The sequence below is a fragment of the Chamaea fasciata genome, unplaced genomic scaffold (genome assembly GCF_029207755.1).
Source record: "Chamaea fasciata isolate MVZ Bird 193981 ecotype frontalis unplaced genomic scaffold, bChaFas1.0.hap1 SCAF_7, whole genome shotgun sequence".
Classification (NCBI taxonomy): domain Eukaryota; kingdom Metazoa; phylum Chordata; class Aves; order Passeriformes; family Sylviidae; genus Chamaea; species Chamaea fasciata.
In genome coordinates this window covers 22,968,606-22,987,615 of record NW_027094092.1, presented here as the reverse complement: position 1 = coordinate 22,987,615, position 19,010 = coordinate 22,968,606, and the positions used below count along the sequence as shown (strand labels likewise).

Here is a 19,010-nt window from a genome sequence, read left to right as displayed (position 1 = left end):
TGTTTTTAACACATAAAGTTAAATAAGGACTTAAAATACTACCTTCAAGCATGTGCTAAAGACAGCTGTTTGATCCAACAATTGCTCATTTCAGCAACACATACTAATGGAAGTCCACCATAAATTTACTTTGCATCAAGGGACAGCTAATCAACTGAGACAGGAAAGGAGAGGAATACATCCTGAAAAGTCTTAGTATTCTCATCCAAAGTGAGGTTTCTATATCATACATGTTTCTACATCGTTTCTGTCACAAAACATCTCAATTTTATTTCCTTGAAGAGACTTCCATTTCAGCTCTGCCTGTCCCAGCTTTCCCTGTGTTTATTGACTGATACGGGAGTAATTTGTGAATTTACTCATGAATGTCCTTATCTTAGTGGTTAATCAACAATATCAACAGTCAGTAACTGGAAACACATAAAAAAAAGCTGGACTTAAGTTCCAGGCAACTCCATTAGAAAGTAATATTTAAATGAATCAAAGTACCTGCTAGTAAGATAATGCTGTTGTTATTTAGAACTATTGGATTCTGAGGAATTATGTACTTCTTTACACACCTAGTGGCCACAAACTTAAAAATAAAAACTGTTCATTTTGTCAAACTGTAACTTAACAGACCCACCTACAGCTTTACAGGACACAGAAGGAAGTACAGTAACATGAAAAGAATAGTTGTAATTTTTCATGTCCCTTTTATTCCTGGGTTAGGGAAACAAACTCTAATACAGGATATTTCCTGTAGATATTGCACTATCTTGTAGTCCATATTTTTTTCTGCTGGCTGTGTCTTTTGTTGCTTGTTGTTAAAATGTTTAGGACACTGGGGAGTAGAGGGCCAACCCCTCACCTTTACCTGGGTGTTTAAACCACAAAATTAATATATCCATATAATCTATTCAGATTTCAAGAACACAATACTTCTGTTATTATGCATAGCTATCAGTAGGGACTGAGTAGTCTGCCTAACTAAAATTAATAAACCCAGTCAAGCTCAAACTTTATATTTAAAACAACCTCCACCTTCTCCCAGTGAAAGGTTTTCTAGAACTTGGTCCTCCCCAGACAGAGAGAACCCCTGGTGCTGTGAAGGGGAATGGTACAGAGAATGCACATGTGTAGGGGAAAGCACAAGCCTTCAAATACTGTGTAGTCCTATGGCACCACTAAGGGCAGAACTTCATAATTTGCCTTAATTCTCTCTACTTTGTTTTTAAAAATTATCTTACAACAACTGAAGAGTCAGCCCTTTGAAATGAGGAAAGAAGCAATTGATTTTCAGGTTTAGATAACATACAAACTTCATATTTACATCCCCTTCTAAAGTTTTACTAATTTGTTTCCCTCTAGGGATTGTCAGAACAAGCACGGTCCTCCGCTATCTGGTCTTCAATATCTTTTATGTCACATGCTATTTTAACCACCTTTGGCCTCAATGGGGATAAGCATCCATCTAGAAAAGTGTTGTGTGACAGATAGAAGAATTATAAAAGAAAGGCCTCATAAACTCAGGTCTGCTCTATTATATTAATAGCTAGCCTGTCATCTCTTCTAAGTGTAGTTAAGCAATTTGCAAGTTCCTGTGCGAAAACAATCTTGGTATGAAAGGCTCATTAACACAACAACATATTCTTGGGTTGAAAAAATAAGTGCATCTGTGTAAACAATAAGATCTGTTCCATGAGAACCCATAAAGGGAAAATGTAAACAATCTGAATCTTAGCACGTACACACAAACCACCTTCTGACCAAAAAATGAAGTAGTATGAAAACTACCAGCCAATAGGTGCTACACATGAGGTGTGTGAAAACTGTATAAAATAAGTTATGTGAATAAAGAATTGGCTTTTCCCACATGAAGAAAATGGAATCTCAGCTAACTTATTACAATAGAAAAGAGTCTCCTTACCTTAACCTGTTTGTCTTGATTTCCTTTCCTTTCACAGGATTATTTGAGATCTCAGCTCATACCATCCTTTTTGAAATCAACTGTAGCTTAGAGAACAGCTATCTTTGGAAATCAGATATCCATCATCAATTTCATTCTCATCAACTAGATCACTTCAAGACACTCCTTGAATATTAAGAAAAGTGAAAAGTACAGGTTTACAAAATTTTATAAAATTTCCCAAGTCAGTGAACATTTCACAATCTTCCTTGACTGGCAAGATAGAGTCCCTGTCTCTGAGACAATACTTTTAGGAAGGACCATAGCCAAATAGGACTGAAAGAACAGAACTGCTGTCCACAGGACTTATCAATACACTAATATGCAAAATAAAAACTGAACAGCTGCTTAGCTAAAGATGTCATATATACATGTATGTCTGAAACTGGCATGTATGACTTTCACTTTCCTTGGATTAAAACATTCTAATACTCAAGAAGCACTGAGCACTAATCAGACTGCAGTAAAATTTGCTAGAAACCAACAACATATAGCATTTTTGATTTTATTGAGGACAATCCAGAGATCTCTTACAGTTAAATGTTACAGTGCTGAACTAAATGAAGGTCTTAATTCCTTGACAAGGCCAAAAGGTTTCTTCCTTATTTTGTGGGGTGCCTGATTGACTTCAGAGAAAGGAGGGAGGCTCAAATCCTAAAAATGTAATTATAAGCATGTTCACTTTTCATTTTTTCAGAAAACATTGGATATGGAGAAGATAGGAGATATTCCAATATGGGAAATCTGGTACTTCTATTATACATTATGAGCTTGCCTCCTAGAAGTAACTCAGAGTAAAATCTTTACAGGGCCAGTGGCTCTTTGAAATCATATAATTATTTTCATTCCACTTTCTTCTTGATACTCCTTACTGACTTCTTTCCCAACTACAACTAAAACAGAATATTAAAGGTACCTCTGGAATTCTAAAGGAAAAAAAATAATGACCATTCTTTTTGAATGACAGTGACAGAACTTTTCATTCCTGTCTATAAAATTTCAGATTTGCCAACTTAGAATTCAGGGTGATGAAAGGTGGCTCAGGCTGAGTGCCAGAATGAGTCAAAGCAGTTGACATCCAAAGAGGTGCTCCCTCCTGTGTTTATATTTCGTTCACAGAAAATAACTGCAGGTTTGTATAGAAGCAGTAACTAGATTAGTTTTGGTGGCTCAAGAGCTCAAAACCCCGTTTTTGCAGCCTTTTGCTGTGCTCCACATCAGCAAGTTCTCAAACAAGTATCCTGGAAAGAGCAAGTATACTGTTTTGCAAAGATGACTGGGTTTAGTAACTACAGTCTAACCAGAAAGTAATACTTTGCATTATTTAGATTGACTTGGAGGCTTACTCACCATGTTTCATAAGTACTGATATTTGTGTATACCTGTGCAGGCCACACATTTACATCATAGTTCCAAGAGAAATGGATAAAATCAAGTTTTCATGCCTACAGTGTCTGTAAACCAATGACAGAAAACCAGGAGAGGAAAAAAAAGCTTAGATAAGATAAACAGATAAAGCAGCAAGAAATAACAGAAACTCAAATAGTAAAAGTGTTCTAAAAGTTTTAAAAAAGCATCAGGAAACACCAAAGGCCACTTCAGTGAGATGGAAATTTGCATTCACATATAAAGTTGCGAGTCAAGGTACAGCTGAAAGCACAGATTTGGTAAAAGCTCAGGTGGAAGGGGAAAGGGAGAAGTAATACATGACTAACACAGAAATAGGATGCATATTTTGTCTGATATTACAATGCCTCTTTGGACTGAGTGAAAGGTAGAAATGGTAATTAGACATGGCTTGAGACATGCTGGGTAAGCTGAGCGATGGAAGGTAGCAGAAGAGATTAGTTTCCCCAGGGAACACACAATGTGCACCGGTCTGGCTAGACAGGCTTGTTTCCGCATCTCCTTTGTTTATAGTGCAGCTGCTCCCAGCTGTCAAAGAAAACTCTCTATGATAATCTCTAGGCATATCACTATTATTACTTTGCACATATTGAGAAAAGTATGAACTGACAACCTACTCCCTGCTTAAGCAGACAAGAGAAAAGATTTCATATTCAGCCTAAAAGATGTTTTTGCTACTGCAGCTAATGTACAGTCCAGAATTAATACACTGACAGAGACTTCAAATGGCATTTTCTCTGAATATAAAGTACTTGTCCCATCATATTATCTGAAGATAAGCAGCGATCCAAGAGAGGCAATAATGTTTACCTGTTTTGTAGTTATATCATGTAGCTTAAAATATAAGCTAAACTTTGAATTTATCCCTTTTGTAGGAAAGAAAAATCATTGACATCTGAGGATGGAGAGCAAATTGATACCCGTGGAAGCTACAGTGTTTTTAACTGTAGCATTGTGTGCTACCATTTCCCCATTTCATCATGTAGCTAAAAAGATTAAGGAAAAAGACAAAGACGCTAGTTTCAGAGTGATGTGAGTTGCTGTGTGGGTTTTGTTTTGTTTTGTTGTTGTTTTTTTTTTTTTTTTTTTTTTTTTTGGTTTTTTTTGGTTTTTTGAGTGTTGGATTTCCTCAGTCAGAGATCATTTGCGAGGATTATTTTTTTCCTTAAATCATCAGTATAATTGACAGGGACTGACTCTTATGATGGCAGATTTTGCTCATTGAATTCCTGCTTTACACAATCTAGAGAGTCCCTGCAAGTAACACAAAAACAGCCAAAGAGACAACAGGTAGAGAACTTCCATTTCCATGTCTATAACTTCTTTTCTTCTACTGACTGCTCAGTTTCAGCAGATTTCCTTAAACCCTCAACCTTTTGTTCTTCTCTTCATTATTTCCTCAGGAACTTTTAAGTAGAACTCCCTTGGGATTATAATGTCTGAACCCTTTTTAAAATAAGAGCTTTTGTTTAAATAAACTTTCCCCTTTTCATTAAAATCACTTTGCTCTTGTAAGTTAAAACTAACCTTTGGAATATTATAGTGATTATAACCTGATCTTCTGCTCCGCACACTGAACTGGGACACCTGATCTTGTTCAAAATGCTATAAAGAGTGTTATCCTTTAACTACAGTTTAAACATGATCATAAATCTTTTTGAAATGAGGTGAACTAAACTTGCCTATTTGCAAGCACAACTTACTAAACATTTTGAAATCATTAGCATGAAATATCTGAGATATCATGCTCCAAAGAACTGGAATTAAATGTGAAACTGGTTGTAAAATCAGTGAGATAGCCCTGAAGGAAAATTTATTCTCTTAATAAATGTTTTTGCCATAAAAATACATTAGTTTCCTATGCCAAGAGATTAACTGTTTTCTAGCTAATATTGTTTCCATGCAAAACCAAATTGCATAATCTTTGTGAAATGAGAATACTTTTAGTTGGGAAAAAATTTTATGTCATGTATAGCCAAATTTATTATCCATTTATACTAGTCCTTTTTCTAAATATGAAAATAAGATGTAACTTATGCTCTAATACAAAAACTTGCTCCTGGCTTTTGTTAAGACACATATCCCAAGTCTTAATATGCATGGAGAAGGGGGAAAAAAATCCAAAAATGCAGCAGAAATAGTTATGACCAAGCCCTTACTTATACTGAACTAAATAACAGTACGACCTTTTATATTTTAGCTGTATGTTTGGATTCACCCTGCATATAATCAGGCTGATCTTATCCCTAGCTGAGCTATAGGGATTTTAAGCAGCAGAATAAAAACACTGAAAGTGGAAGCTTGGTTTTGTACACTTAACAGTTTTGGAGCACAGAGAAAGACACTTTAAGGGGTAAGGCTGGGACAGCAGGGTATTTCTTAGTAGACTGCATCTAAATATCATAGAACATCAGCTGGTAGTGTAAGTCCAGTCAATCCAGCTGCTGCCAATTTAGCTAAATCAAGGATGCTGCCTACAGTCCTGTATTTCTCTCTCCCACCTGCCCTTCCCAAGGGTCTGAAGCAGCTGATGGCTTTGGTGCAGGTGCAGAACAGGGAGGTGCAAGTCCTTGATTCCACTGACAAACTGAACAGCCTTGAGCAAATGGCCTTGGGAGGTCTCCAAAATAGTCTCACTGTGCTTGTCTCTCTAATTAAATGCAAATGATATAAACAAAAAAGAACTATGTTTCCAGAATTAAAAACTAGGAAAAACATGTCAAAATGAGCTGGGCCGTGTCTGCAAGTCTCGGTTTTAGGCTTCTACATTTTATGCTGAGGGAAAGACTTCTGTGTTCAGCCCTGTATTTTTTGATAGGAGTTTTTAAGTAAGAGACTAGCAGAAGAGAAACAAGGCATGGACATAGGGTCAGAAGGCAAAAGGAAAAGCTGCTTAAGGTGAGGTGGTTATTTTAAACTCTGTTAAAAAAGTTAAGCAAGAGCAAAAAAACACCAAACCAAACAAAAATTTCTACCCTCCAAACAAACAAAACCTACATGCCAGCCTAAACCCCACCAAACAAACAAAAAGAAAAGCAACACACCACCCAGCAAAAGCTCCACAACTCAAAACATACAAAAAACTCCTTAACATGCAAAAAAATGCAAAACATGCAAAAAACCCAGCTAAATCACAGAAAGCCAAACAACAGAGGCCAAATGGACATAACCCCAAATCCCCCACCTTACTAGTCATCTGCCACCCAGTTGACTTTATTATTCTGTTTTAAGAGGGGGCTTAATCCAGCTGTAATGGATTCAAACCTGCAGCTGTTCTCACACTTACAATGGAGGCCAAATGCTACACAGGTACCAGAACTGGTCTGCAGCTGTAAAAATTACTAAAGAGTAGATTGCCTGATTGACTTACTCTACAGCAACCTAAGGCAGAGTCAAATAACTTCCCCCGCTACTCTCCCCTAAGTTATTAGAGTTGAGACATACTCCTCAAAGTTACTGACTGGTTTAAAAATCATGATTTCTGAATGATAGGAACTGATCCTGTTACACCTGTTACCCTAGGTTGGAACAAGCATCTTACTGCAATTCTTATAACAGTTCAAAATACATCTCATGGCTAATACCATGTGACCTATTGAAAATGCCTCTGTAGTGATTTCACATTCAAAATGCTCTCTACCTCCTATTTTTTAGTAGCTGCACTTTCAAAGATAGCTTTGTGCAACTAAATAATTCATCAGTTTTTAGGATAAGATAGTACTTTAAAAAATACAGATACAGGGGAAGTGGTGGTGTACTTTACACCCTAAAAATCTGTTTGCAAGACATTCATGTTCTTCACTGGGATTTACCAGAAAGTGCAAATAGAGACCCATTTATCACACACTCAAATTCTACATGTTTCTTTAAATGCTGATTTTTATTGCAAAGGCTTTAATTCCCCAAATGGAAGCACTAAGCACCAGCCCATTTTGTTTCTGGCAAAACTGGAGGAAAGCTTATTTCAAATTTCTAATTAAAATTCTTTCTTGCTGCGTAAGGAGCCCTGATGGGATTCCTCAGGGTAGTTGGATGAGTTTCTGATTGAATTACAACCAGCCCAATTGCGTGAATATTTCATTTAAATGTTGTGAACTGAAAACAGCAATTAACGACAACCTGAATAATAAAAAGCACTACTTTACCTTCAATCCTCTCCTCTCCCACAGCTGACTCAATTTAAATGCTTAGTCACTAGGAAAAAAAACAAACAACCCAAAACAAAACAAACAGAACCCTCAAACAAATCCAGAAACAAAAAAGCCAAGCAAGGGTCACTGTGTGGGAAGAGGAGACATCTACAGTCCTCATCCTAGAAGTCAGAAACACTCTGCCCGGAGTTGATGACTGTGTATGTGACACTTGCAGAACTGCCCTCACTGTGTTTCTGACCTGCCATTTATTCAGTATTCTATGCTGTGGTGTCTGTCCAATCACACTGAAGGTAATTTCACGCTATTGTTCCACCTTTATCATCATCATCATCAGCAATTTTTTTTTTTTTTTTTTTTTTACTAAAAACCACACTGCCCATAGATTCGCTAGGGAACATTTGCTAATCTGGTTAAAAATTCTGAAACAATCAGATTGGACAAACCCTCCCAACCCTACACATGACCCTCTGAGTGAATCACCCACTTTCACAAATTAACTTTTAGGCCAGGGCAATTAGGAGTGATCCAGCTGTGCCTAATTGCCTGGCTGGATTATAAATATCTCCCAAAGAATACAGTAATATGAGCTGATACTTAGGAAGAAAATAGGAGAATTTGAGGAGAATTATAGTAAAACTAAATGCCGGGATGACATGCAGTTTCTTCTGATATGTTCTAGAAAGCCACTCTTGTATGCACCCTGCCTTCAGAGAATCTGCTCTTGCATTTTGCAACTTTGTCAAACCTAAAAATTAAAAAGCTCATCAGAATTGTTCTAAATCTGGCCCGAGATCCACTGTTTCAAAAATATTCTTAGGAGCTGATGACTGATTGGACGTTGGCAACTGGAAAAAAATAAGTTGATTAATTATAATCTTTACTGGTATTTATTAGTGATCTACAATGTTTAAATTGCCAACTTGATTATCATAATTGCAACAGCACAGTGACTAAATCAGGAGAAGTTATTACTAGCATTTATGTGTTCCTATAATAGAGTTTTCCATGACTGTATCAATATCCATAGTTCATAATAAAACCCCTCCTTCACACATTAGAAACTGCTCAAGTTAAGCTAGCACAGATATACTGGGGAAAAAAAACACCAGAGTCATTGAAAAAGATAGGAAAGAAACCCACAACTTAATTAGTCTTCTGAAGCAGCCATGACTATTTCATATGTGAAATGGAGTCAGCACAAAGCGTCGCATGAGGATCAATGTGACAAGCCTCAGATGCAATGATATAGCTTTATTCTGGCAGCTGCAAACTGTTCTGGCTCTGTCTGTCCCTTGTCAGAACAGAAGATCTTTCACTTTGTTTTATTAGTGTGGTGTTATCTCATGGGCTGATTCTTCCACAGAAAAATGAGCCACTCTACTTCGTTTCAGTATTCCTCAAACTGATTTGCAGTTGGAAATACATCAAAATTGCATTTACTTGGTTAATGATGGTATTTTTCTAGATTTTTGGACTAATCTTCATACAATAAAAGGCATCCCCCCCCCCCGCCCCCCCAGCTTGTGCAGTTTTTCCTTTGTTTTTGAGCTACTATCCTCACACTAGGAGCAGTTCTCTCAAATGTACTCTGCCTGAATTTCACACTCTAGCCTTTGTTCCATACAAATCCAAATCTGAAAGCAAAACTCAGCTGAAAGTAATATGGCTTGGATTTCAGGAAGGGTCCTCACAATAAATCATGAGGTTTTATGTTTTGGTGCAAGTGTGTGAGTCAACTTTGGTACTGCTAGACTAAGCCACAAACAGTCTTAGATGATAAAAAGAAAATCAATTTGTAAGCTGGAAACTAGCTCATACCAAAATCTCCACAAGTTAGGTCTATGCATCTGTAAGCTAAACTGCATTTCAAATCACCCTTCAGCTCTTACACTGAGCTCAAACTTCCACCATCATTGAAAACATTTAGACTCAATTTGGATACTATACCTACAAACAACTTCAGAACAGTCCTGAGGAAAAGCTTCACAATGGATCCATTTTTATTTCATGCCAATTGCACTTAAAAAATGTACCTGGATATCAGTTTGGTTCAAGGCAGACTTTGGCCTCTAGGGTAAAGAGAGGTAATATAGATAGGCAGGCAGGAGGATAAATTTTAATTCTACAGCCAAAATTAGCAATCAGATTTTTTCTCTGTTCTGAAATGTAAAACAATAAGGAAAAATACCTGGATTTAACCTCCTTTAAAGTGTGTAGGCCCTAACTTGATGTTAAATTGGTATTTCAGCTGCATGTGACAATTGGTAGCTCAGTCCATTTAAGTGAAGACTTGATACCAAGTAGTTGCCTTTGCATGCACTGATACCAATCAAAGTCCCAATCTGACTGTGCATTCAGATTTTGTGACTGATATATTGACTGATATTTTTTATTTTTTTGTGTGTGTTGTTTTAAACTTTGAAGAAGGTTTTGGTTTTTTGTGGTACTAGAAGAATCATTACCTTTCGTGTGACATTTTTCAAGTATCATTGCCCTAGACAAGGTGCAGGGCTGGAGCCAATCTCAGTGTAATCCTCATGTGCCAGGAGTTCAAGGAAGGAAGTTGAAACCATGTTTTTCATCAGCACAACTAGACCGATCTGTTTAAGGGGAAGGGCATCCACTCCAAGGCTGATGTTTGTCAGGACTGTGCTAGTCATCCACCCTAGCACAATTTAGCTTTCACCAGCCATTTATAATTATAATATTCAGGCTGTGTTCAGGTAGGTGATCCTTCATCTCTCCTTAGCGCTGGTGAGGCCACAGCCTAAATGATGTCTCCAGTTTTGGGTGCCCCAAAATGAGAAAGACATTGACTTCCTGGAAAGAAAGGAACAACTGTCATACAAGGAGAGACATGGAGAACTGAGAAGGTTTATCCTAGAGAAGTCTCAGTGGGGATCTTATCAAATGTGTATAAATACCTGATGCGAGGGGGTTGAGATGACAGACCCAGAATCCTCTTAGTGGTGTCTAATGGGAGCATGAGAGCCAGTGGAAACAAACTGACAGACAGAAAAACTCTTCTTTAGCTGTGATGGTGGTTAAACACCTGAACACAGTTTCTCAGTACAAGAAAGATGTGGGATGTTGAAACAGGTCCAGAGGAGGGCTACAAAAATGATGAGAGGGCTGGAGCACCTCTCCTGTCAGAACAGGCTGAGAGACTTGGGGTCATTCAGCGTGGAGAAAAGAAGGCTCCACAGAGACCTGATTGTTGCTTTTCAATGCCGAAAAGGGGCCTAGAAGAAAGATGGGAACAGACTTTTTAGTAGGCCATCTTATGGTAGAACAAGTGGCAAAGATTTTAAATTAAAAGAGGGTAGATTCAAACTAGATATAGGGACGATCTTTTTCAAGAAGAGGGCAGTGAAACACAGTAAGAGGCTGCCCAGAGAGGTGATGGAAACACTGCAGGTCAGGTTGAACTGGGCTCTGAGCAACCTGATCTAGTAGAAGATGTCCCTGCTCATTGCAAGGGTTCGGACTGGATCGCCTCTGAAGGTTCCTGCTGACCCAAACCATTTCAGGATTTTGTGGTTCTATAACAGCTTGTCCTGAGGCAGCGTGGAGCCTTCATCCTCAGAGATATTCAAAACCCACAGACATGGTCCTTGGCAGCTTGCTCTAATTTGACCTGGCTTATTCAGGAATGGTTGAACTAGACGATCTCCAGAAGTTTCTCCCATCCACAGTAATTCTGTGCTACCTGTCAACGGAAGGCAAGCTGTGCATGGGCTTATACCAACAGCTCATACTGTTATCCTTGGGATGTAAATCCTACTGTAAACTTTCCCACCAGTGAAGTTATGTGGATTACAAGGAGGGCAGTAGGCAAGGTGGAGAGGGTAGAGAGACGCTTACCTCCCGTTACCAGAAATCATCCAGCCATCACTGCCAAACTGAATTTTTCTAGCTGTAGTAGATGGGCTCATATACAAAGAGAAAATTATTTGTTGCCTGGATGGTGAAGAGCCTTGAAAATGCACTCTCACACATTTTGAGAAGCTCTTTGAAGGGCACCAGAGGTTTTAGTTTTGCTCTGGAACTGCTTTACTAAGTCTGGATTCCCAACCCCCACATTATGTTTTTGTTCCCTGTGGTATTAGATATTACTTTTAAAATGTGCTGAAGAATAGTGTAAGGCTAAAGCCTTGTTTCTAAAGAGAACTGGTTTAAAGATTGCCAGTTTTGTTTTTGCTATGGAAAACATTTTCATCAATCTTTACATTAAAGGTATTTCAATGAAATTTCATTTTGGAAACACAGGCGAAACATTTAAAACATTTGTTTGACATTTTTGAGAATAGAGCATTTTGGTTTTGGTCCAAAACAACATGTCTAAATTGAACTAACTTTAAAAGTTCCACAAAATTCATAGGCAATCAAATTAGGGTGACAGGTTTTGATTTTAATCAAAGCCAAATTAACTTAATTTTCCCAAGACCTCAGACCTTTTATACATGAATTTCATTGTACAACAAACCTAAAATGTCTTCTTTTGTTTGAAAAGATAAGAAAATGTATTATTAAGTGGTCACAAAACTTTTCACTAAACAAAACAACTGTAAGTTAATTCCTATTTCTTTCATAACAAAAGATACTGCATTTATATCATTAGATTACTGTTTCAAAAACCTACTGTCACAAATATAAATTATTATAAATCATCATTATTATAAGAATTCATCAGAAGTATCCCTTATTGAGTTTGTACAGGTATATCTTTTTTAAATTTGCGCTTCTTTCATCCTTCCAGGTGTTGAATGATCTAATTATTTTCTAGCTGAATTTAGAATTCTTGGAATTGCAGAATATAAAGACCCACAATTACCCTCGAATGTGCCTCCAGCTTTACATGGCTGCAGTCCTTTATTCCGATTAACCATACTCCTGCTAGCTAGGAAAATTTGTCTGCAGAGAAGCTGCAGGTTGAAAGTATTTAAAAAAGCAAGATGGGCAACCCCCTCTATCTTACATGCAGCAGGAACATACCTTATTAGACTTCAGGTTTTAGCATTTTTATTTGTTGAAATGAGTCAGAGCCAGCTGGACAGCTGTAATTCCAGAGCCCAGTTGGAAGTTCTAGTGGCAATATTTAATCTCTCTTTTCACTGTATAAATAGAAAACTAGGCAAACTACATGTAGAAAAATCACAAAATAATTATCATAACTTATAAATATAGACTACACCATGCTTTGGTTCAATTTTTATAAATAAGGGGATAACAGGGGAGTTAATTTAAGGGGGAAAAAATGGTCACCACACATTATTTATTTCTCTGCTTCCCCAGTATATAAAACTAGCTCATTTAGAAGGAAAAATTATGTCAAATTCTGAGCTATCAAGGCTGGAATGTGAACATTTCCAAAGACTGTAACATACTATCAGCTAGGTTCACACAGGGACCCAACTATTTAAGCATCACTTTAAAGACATAAATCCACAGCTGAGATCTTCAACACTGCTGTCCAGCTGTCACTCTGGAGATAACTAAATCGTGTGTTACTTTGTGTTTTCCACTAGACAGGCACAATGAATCCTGGTGGTGATTAAGCTGCTTGGTGTATAGGCCCTGGGCATCCTCCACCTGACATAGTTCTCTTCCTGGCTTAAAAAAATGACCCAATTAGACATTTGTGGTTCAGCTACTCCACCTGCCTTTGACTCCCCAGAAAACATGGGCTGTGTGGGTTGTTTTCCTTTTATCCAGTATCTCCATCACTGAAGTATTCGCCTGCACAGTTTGGTAAATAGAACTGGCCACCTTTCTGTCAGAAAAAGGTACCTATCAGTAGCCTTCAGATTTTTTTCCCTCTGTGGTCAGTAGCTATGAATGTCGGTGTGTTTCACCTTTGTTCCATTCTCAAGACCATTTCTATTCATACCCTGTTCATACTTAGCCCTCCTCAAGGTCTACAGCCCAATGTACAAGATCATTTCTGTCCCTGAGCAGCACCTACACTGGGGTGTCAGTGAGAACCATGATTTTCAGCTGTACCGCGTATCTCCTCTCCTGTCTCATGGCCTTTAACAGCACTGCTGATTTGCATATTTCATACGCAGAACAATTTTTGACAGGATGGAAATACCGGATGAGAAAAAGGAAAGTCTCCTGCATCTCAGTCACATGAGGACTCTCAGTCCGTACACCATCTACTTCAAACCTCAAAACTGTCTTCAGTCTGCCAGCTGCAAAACACTCCTGAACAGCCCAACACTTTACAGACAAACCCCAAAAATTGTGTCAGGACCAATTTTGCTGACAGGGCGGCCAGGCATTGGAACAGGCTGCCCAGGGAAGTGGGGGAATCCCATCCCTGGAAGTGTTCAAAAGGCATGTGGATGTGGCACTTGGGACATGGTTTAGTGGTGAACGCAATGGTGCTATGTTAACAGTTGGATCTCTGACATTTTTTCCAACCTTAATGATTCTATGAGTCTATGATTCCTAGTCACTTGCAACAGGCAGTGCATCATGTGACAATATCCAGACAACTCAAGGAAAATAGACCCAACTGTTACCTGTTAGCGTGTAAATCACCAAGGAAGCTTAGCAAGATTTCTGTTTTTCTTTATTCTCATTAAATATGCACATCACTATATTCTATTTAAAGTGTCTATCAGGCATATTGTAGCTCTAATGCATTTGACACAATTTATTTTACAAATGAAATTTGGAATTTCCCCAGGTAAGGATTGGGTTTCCTTCTAATTAGTTTTGGAACCATTTGTACAGGTTGTGTTGTACTTATATAGATTTCGTTGTTTAAAAAAGAAAAGGTATTCAATTTTAAATTGAATAACAGTATTTAATTTTATAGATTCTTGCTTAGAAGTCTAAGAGGTGAAAGGAAAATAAAACCTGTTTATATGCTAGTGTGTCTTTCCCAAAGACACAGGTTTGATATTGCTTTTAGACAAGAGTAGGGAATTCATATCCCAAGGGCATGCAAACTGTTTTTCAGTGTATTCTTGACTTTTAGAAGAGGCAGAATAGAGTGGATCACAATGCACAACACTTTTTGATTTATCTTGAGGTTTAGATTATATGGATTCTGTATGAGAAGCTATCATGCACCTTACATACTGCAAATCAACTGCCGTGTGAAGAGTATTTCAGAGGAAATAGCTCACAACCTGGAGTCTATTCAACAAAGTCCAATCAACCCCCCTCCTGCCCCAGTCCTAATCAAAAAGACCCAAACCTACTGAAAACACACTGACAATCTGAAACAGAGAGACCTGCCCCTCTGACTTCGAATAAATTGCTTTCTTAGTATGCTGTGCTGGGGTTTTCACTTCAAAAAAAGATTGGAGTATTCCCAAATAGCTTTTCAATTATAAAAGAATTCTTGGTCTAGCAGCTGGGAGACTTGGAGGTTGGAGGTTGAGAAAACACATCTATTACAGAAGACCCGAATATGCAGTAATTAAGTGCCACAACTGAATCATAACCAGAGGAAATCTCAACTCAGGTTGCATACACACAACTGTATTCCTGCTCCTATAGCACAGGACACACTTCTGTCATAACTGAGTAATTTTGCTTCATGCTGCAGCAGTTCTCATTAAGAATACTTGCAGAGAAATTATCTGGGAAACCAAAATGAAAATGTACACTGATCATGGATTTTCTTCCTTTTTCTGTTTTCCATTTGCTTTCCGCTGAAAAGATGGATATCTTGCCAAGTATGCCCACAAACACCATCACACATGAAACACTGATGCAACTGGGAAACAAGAATGAACTTCTGATTAGGAGTCACCAGCCCAGATATTTAGTTTTGCTCTTTTATTATCACAGTATCATACAATGGCTTGGGTTGGATGGGACCTTAAAGATCACCCAGTTCCAAACCCATTGCTAGGGGCAGAGACATCTTTCTCTAGATCATTCAGCTTTCAACAGTTCTAGGGCTGGGGCATCCACAAGTTTTTTAGGCAACCATTTCCAGTGTCTCACCACCCTTACAGTGAAGAAATTATTTCTAACATCCAATCAAAACCAACCTTCTTTCAGTTAAAGGCCATTCCTCTTTGTTCTGTTGCTATAGGCCCTTGTATTAAGTCCAGCCTTCATTAATTCTCCATCTTTACAATTAATTTTTATTTATTACTGGTATTTGTCTTGGAGCTGTCCAGAAACAGGACACCTGTTTTTCTGAGCACTTTAACACAGAACAATTGAGGTAATTTCTTTATGGGGGAACTCAGGAAAGAGCCAAGCTGAATTTCCAAACTTTGTATTTAGTACATACTGGACAATCATATAAACAGCCACTTAGAAACAAGCTTCTTTTTATTCAATTAAATTAACTCAGCCTAAGTGTAATATTGAAGTATATGCCAGTTTGTTATAGCCACAAAAATCTCAAATTAAAGTACAGCATTCATAACCAAGTTTATCCCAAACCCAGCCTTTTTTTAATATCCCTGGAACTTCTACCATATTTTAAGTGATGGACAAGTAATAGGAACTTGTGGTCTACTCTTTTATTTTCTAAATAAGAAACAGAAGTATTGGGGTTTTGTTGCTAACGTAACTCTCAGTTACATATCATAAGTCCAGTTTTAGATAGCAAAGCACAATGTTAGCAAGAATTTTCAGTAGAGAGGGGGTCTTGCAATTAAAATTCCAACATAAAATTCCCCTTTTAGATATGCTTAGAAAAAGAGAATAGAGGAAAGGTACACAGGACTGTGGTTGCAAATGACAAAGCTGTTATGTTTGGTGCCACTACAGTTTTCTTTTTCACTGGCCTTGTCTGTCTCTATGTGCTTCATTTTCTTCATTTTTGATAGTGGCCACTCAGCCTGACACAAATTGAGAGCCTCTCATCTTGCTGCTAAATCCTGATAGGAGTGTGCCATGGGTCACACTTTTCTGCATTTTTGGCATTCTCAGAGCACACCCTCCCCTCACAGGCAGCAGCAAAATAAAGTACCCCACCTTAAACTTAGTATTGAAACAGAATGTTTTCCTTCTCCATGCAAGAGACACAAGTGCAAGCCTGCCCAGCCTCAAGTAAAGATGTGAAGCTGGTTCACCAGTGAACTCTAAGTTTCAAGACATTCAGTTAGGATCTCAACACCTTCTGTAGTTTTTTCACTTGCCGTAAAATGCTGAAATAGGGACTGATAAGCAATGGGATCTTCAAAACATGTCTTGGATCCGCTGTACTAGAGTGAAATATTCTTGACTTGTTGCATCTTGTCAAATCAAACTAGAGACAGAATTAGCCAGGAACTATAAGATATTTTGGGGCAGGGTACTGTCTCTTGGGTAATGCATCTATCTTTGTATCAAATTAAGGAGAGAAAAAATTTAATTTTTGTCCATCACCAAAAATACGTGTTTTACAAGTGTGGCACTGGTGTGCATCTCTCTTCTTTATTTGATGAAAGGGATGTGAAGTTGGGTGGGATATTTCCCTGAACCTCAAGGTTAGATGCCTGGGCCTGGAAAGAGTGGCACAAAAAACCATGATTATAAACATTCCTGGGGAATTTTCTGGTTCTTGTGAATCCTATCAGTATGTTGCCTTCCTATATGATACCCTGAGAAGTTACCCTGAGCTCTTACTAGGCTCACATTAATAAACTGAGCTCCCACAGTCACTGTAAAATGACATGCTGACATGCCTGCATGACTAAGTAGCATTATTCTAATGATAAAACTGTGCAAACCAAGTGTTTTTAATAATTTGCATAAATACATAAATAAAACAATCAAAATCTTGATGTTGTTTTCCACATTGCAGAGCACAATCTTGATTTGTAGCTATTTCATCTGGCTCAAGTTTGGTTATTCAAGATGGCTTTTGTTATTCAAGATTGCTAGGCAAGCTCAGCAGCAAAAGGATGTGGGAAAAAGTTAGTTTTGTAGTTCTCATTTGACTTGAAGAAAAACAAGACCTGACAGCTGATGGAGAGTATTCGTCTTAGACAAAATTTTTTTAATGCACGAAATCCTCAGTGAGTGTAAGGCAGCACAGCCCCTCTGCAGCGAATGCTCATTTGTGCCATCAGACTACAGAGCACAGAGTGCCTTTCTCCAGGCTCCTATGCTTTACCTCCCCACCTCCCGTCACAAAGTCTGCATTGCTACAAGCATCAGTTGAGAACCCAGGAGATTTTGGATGCCTCAGTATGTTTAAAATCCAGTTTAATCTTAGAATGTAGATGGAGGATAAACCCAAAGCTTCATTTGATTCTTTTGAAATCTCTGGGGACTGTGTAATTCCACCAACATCTGAACAATACTAATCTGTAGAAAAAAAATCATGGGGGGAAAAACTCACTTTCATTCCTCCACTTCTGAGCATTGTGTTGAGAACGAGGCTCAAAGTCAGAGGCACACATCCAATTTATTTGAATTGCAATTACACTGTGTCTTTCCCATCTCAAATCTGACAAAGCTGAGGGCATGTGAGAAGCAATGTTTCACACAAAAAAGAGTTTCATACAAAATACTCACAGCTTCACAAATATATGAGCCACCCTGAGGAACTCTAAATAACTAGATCTTATTTAGCCCATGGAGAAAGAAACTCAGTAATTCTGCTCAAATGTGGTGAATATTTTTCCTCAGCCTCTACAAATACATCCACTTTAATAAGATCTTTTCTCCTCACTCTAACAGAACATTGTTGTTACCTCTTGAATATGCAGCTATTACACATTCTGTATCCCACACCCCTCTTAAAAGCAATGTTTAGTTCTATGTCTGAAAGAAATTTTAAAATCAATCTGTTTATCCTAACAAGCAAAGAGAATAATGGAAGCTCTTTGCTTTCAAACTAATTTACACTAGCAAAGCCAGCTATTCCTTTCTCTGATGTCTTAATTAAATGTATTCATCCATCTGATTTCACTCTAGAAAAATGAGGAATGTGGCAGTAGGACATGAGCATATTTTATTTTACATAGGCTCACATGATTTTAAAAGTAGATTTTACATGCTACTGGCATTAGTGGCACATGTTCCTGCTAATAATAATTCCTTTTCTGGAATATTCAGCCATATTCAAACACAGTTTTAGATAGAGGACCCTGCCCAGACACATTGATTTTGGTTGTGATCTGGATTTGAAGTCTAATTTTGTGGCTAAAAACAGACTGTTGATACCTTAACCACTTTAACAAATTCATACGTGACAGAACTGAGCTGCACATATTGTCTGTCACTGGCAGGCTTCCATAATCATCTCCCTTAAAGACAAGACTTCTCAAAATGAGACAAAAGAGAAATTTTGTAAGATGCTTACTACCTTTCAGCAGAGTAATACTGCTTATCTGCATCATGCTGTCTATTCCAACATGAATAAAATTATGTCATATCCAGTGTCTGAATATTAAATATTTTCCATTGCAAGGGTTTATGAATGGTTTTAATCTCATTACTAAATAATTCAACCCCAGCTACGGGGACATATAGAGAATGACCCTAGTGAAAAGTCTTTGTAGTCTTCTGCAGCATTATATCTGTTAGACTCT

General features: G+C 37.9%; 2 long non-coding RNA genes across 4 annotated transcripts in view; one reads left to right on the top strand and one right to left on the bottom strand.

Moving 5' to 3' along the window:
- Window positions 1-4,398, top strand: part of LOC136291741 (uncharacterized) — a 34,035-nt gene extending 29,637 nt beyond the window's left edge. For 2 of the 3 annotated variants that reach the window (XR_010721686.1, XR_010721688.1), the window contains exon 4: window positions 1,947-2,544. This is a non-coding gene — a long non-coding RNA (uncharacterized lncRNA). Of the gene's footprint in view, window positions 1-1,946; window positions 2,545-4,230 lie in introns of those variants that run through there. The other variant, XR_010721687.1, reaches the window with a different exon arrangement.
- Window positions 4,399-9,041: 4,643 nt separating this feature from the next.
- LOC136291742 (uncharacterized) overlaps window positions 9,042-19,010 on the bottom strand; it is a 30,187-nt gene continuing 20,218 nt past the window's right edge. Inside the window, exons 3-4 of the long non-coding RNA XR_010721689.1 lie at window positions 10,434-10,751; window positions 9,042-10,329 (exon numbers count right to left, since the gene is read on the bottom strand). This is a non-coding gene — a long non-coding RNA (uncharacterized lncRNA). The remainder of the gene's footprint in view (window positions 10,330-10,433; window positions 10,752-19,010) is intronic.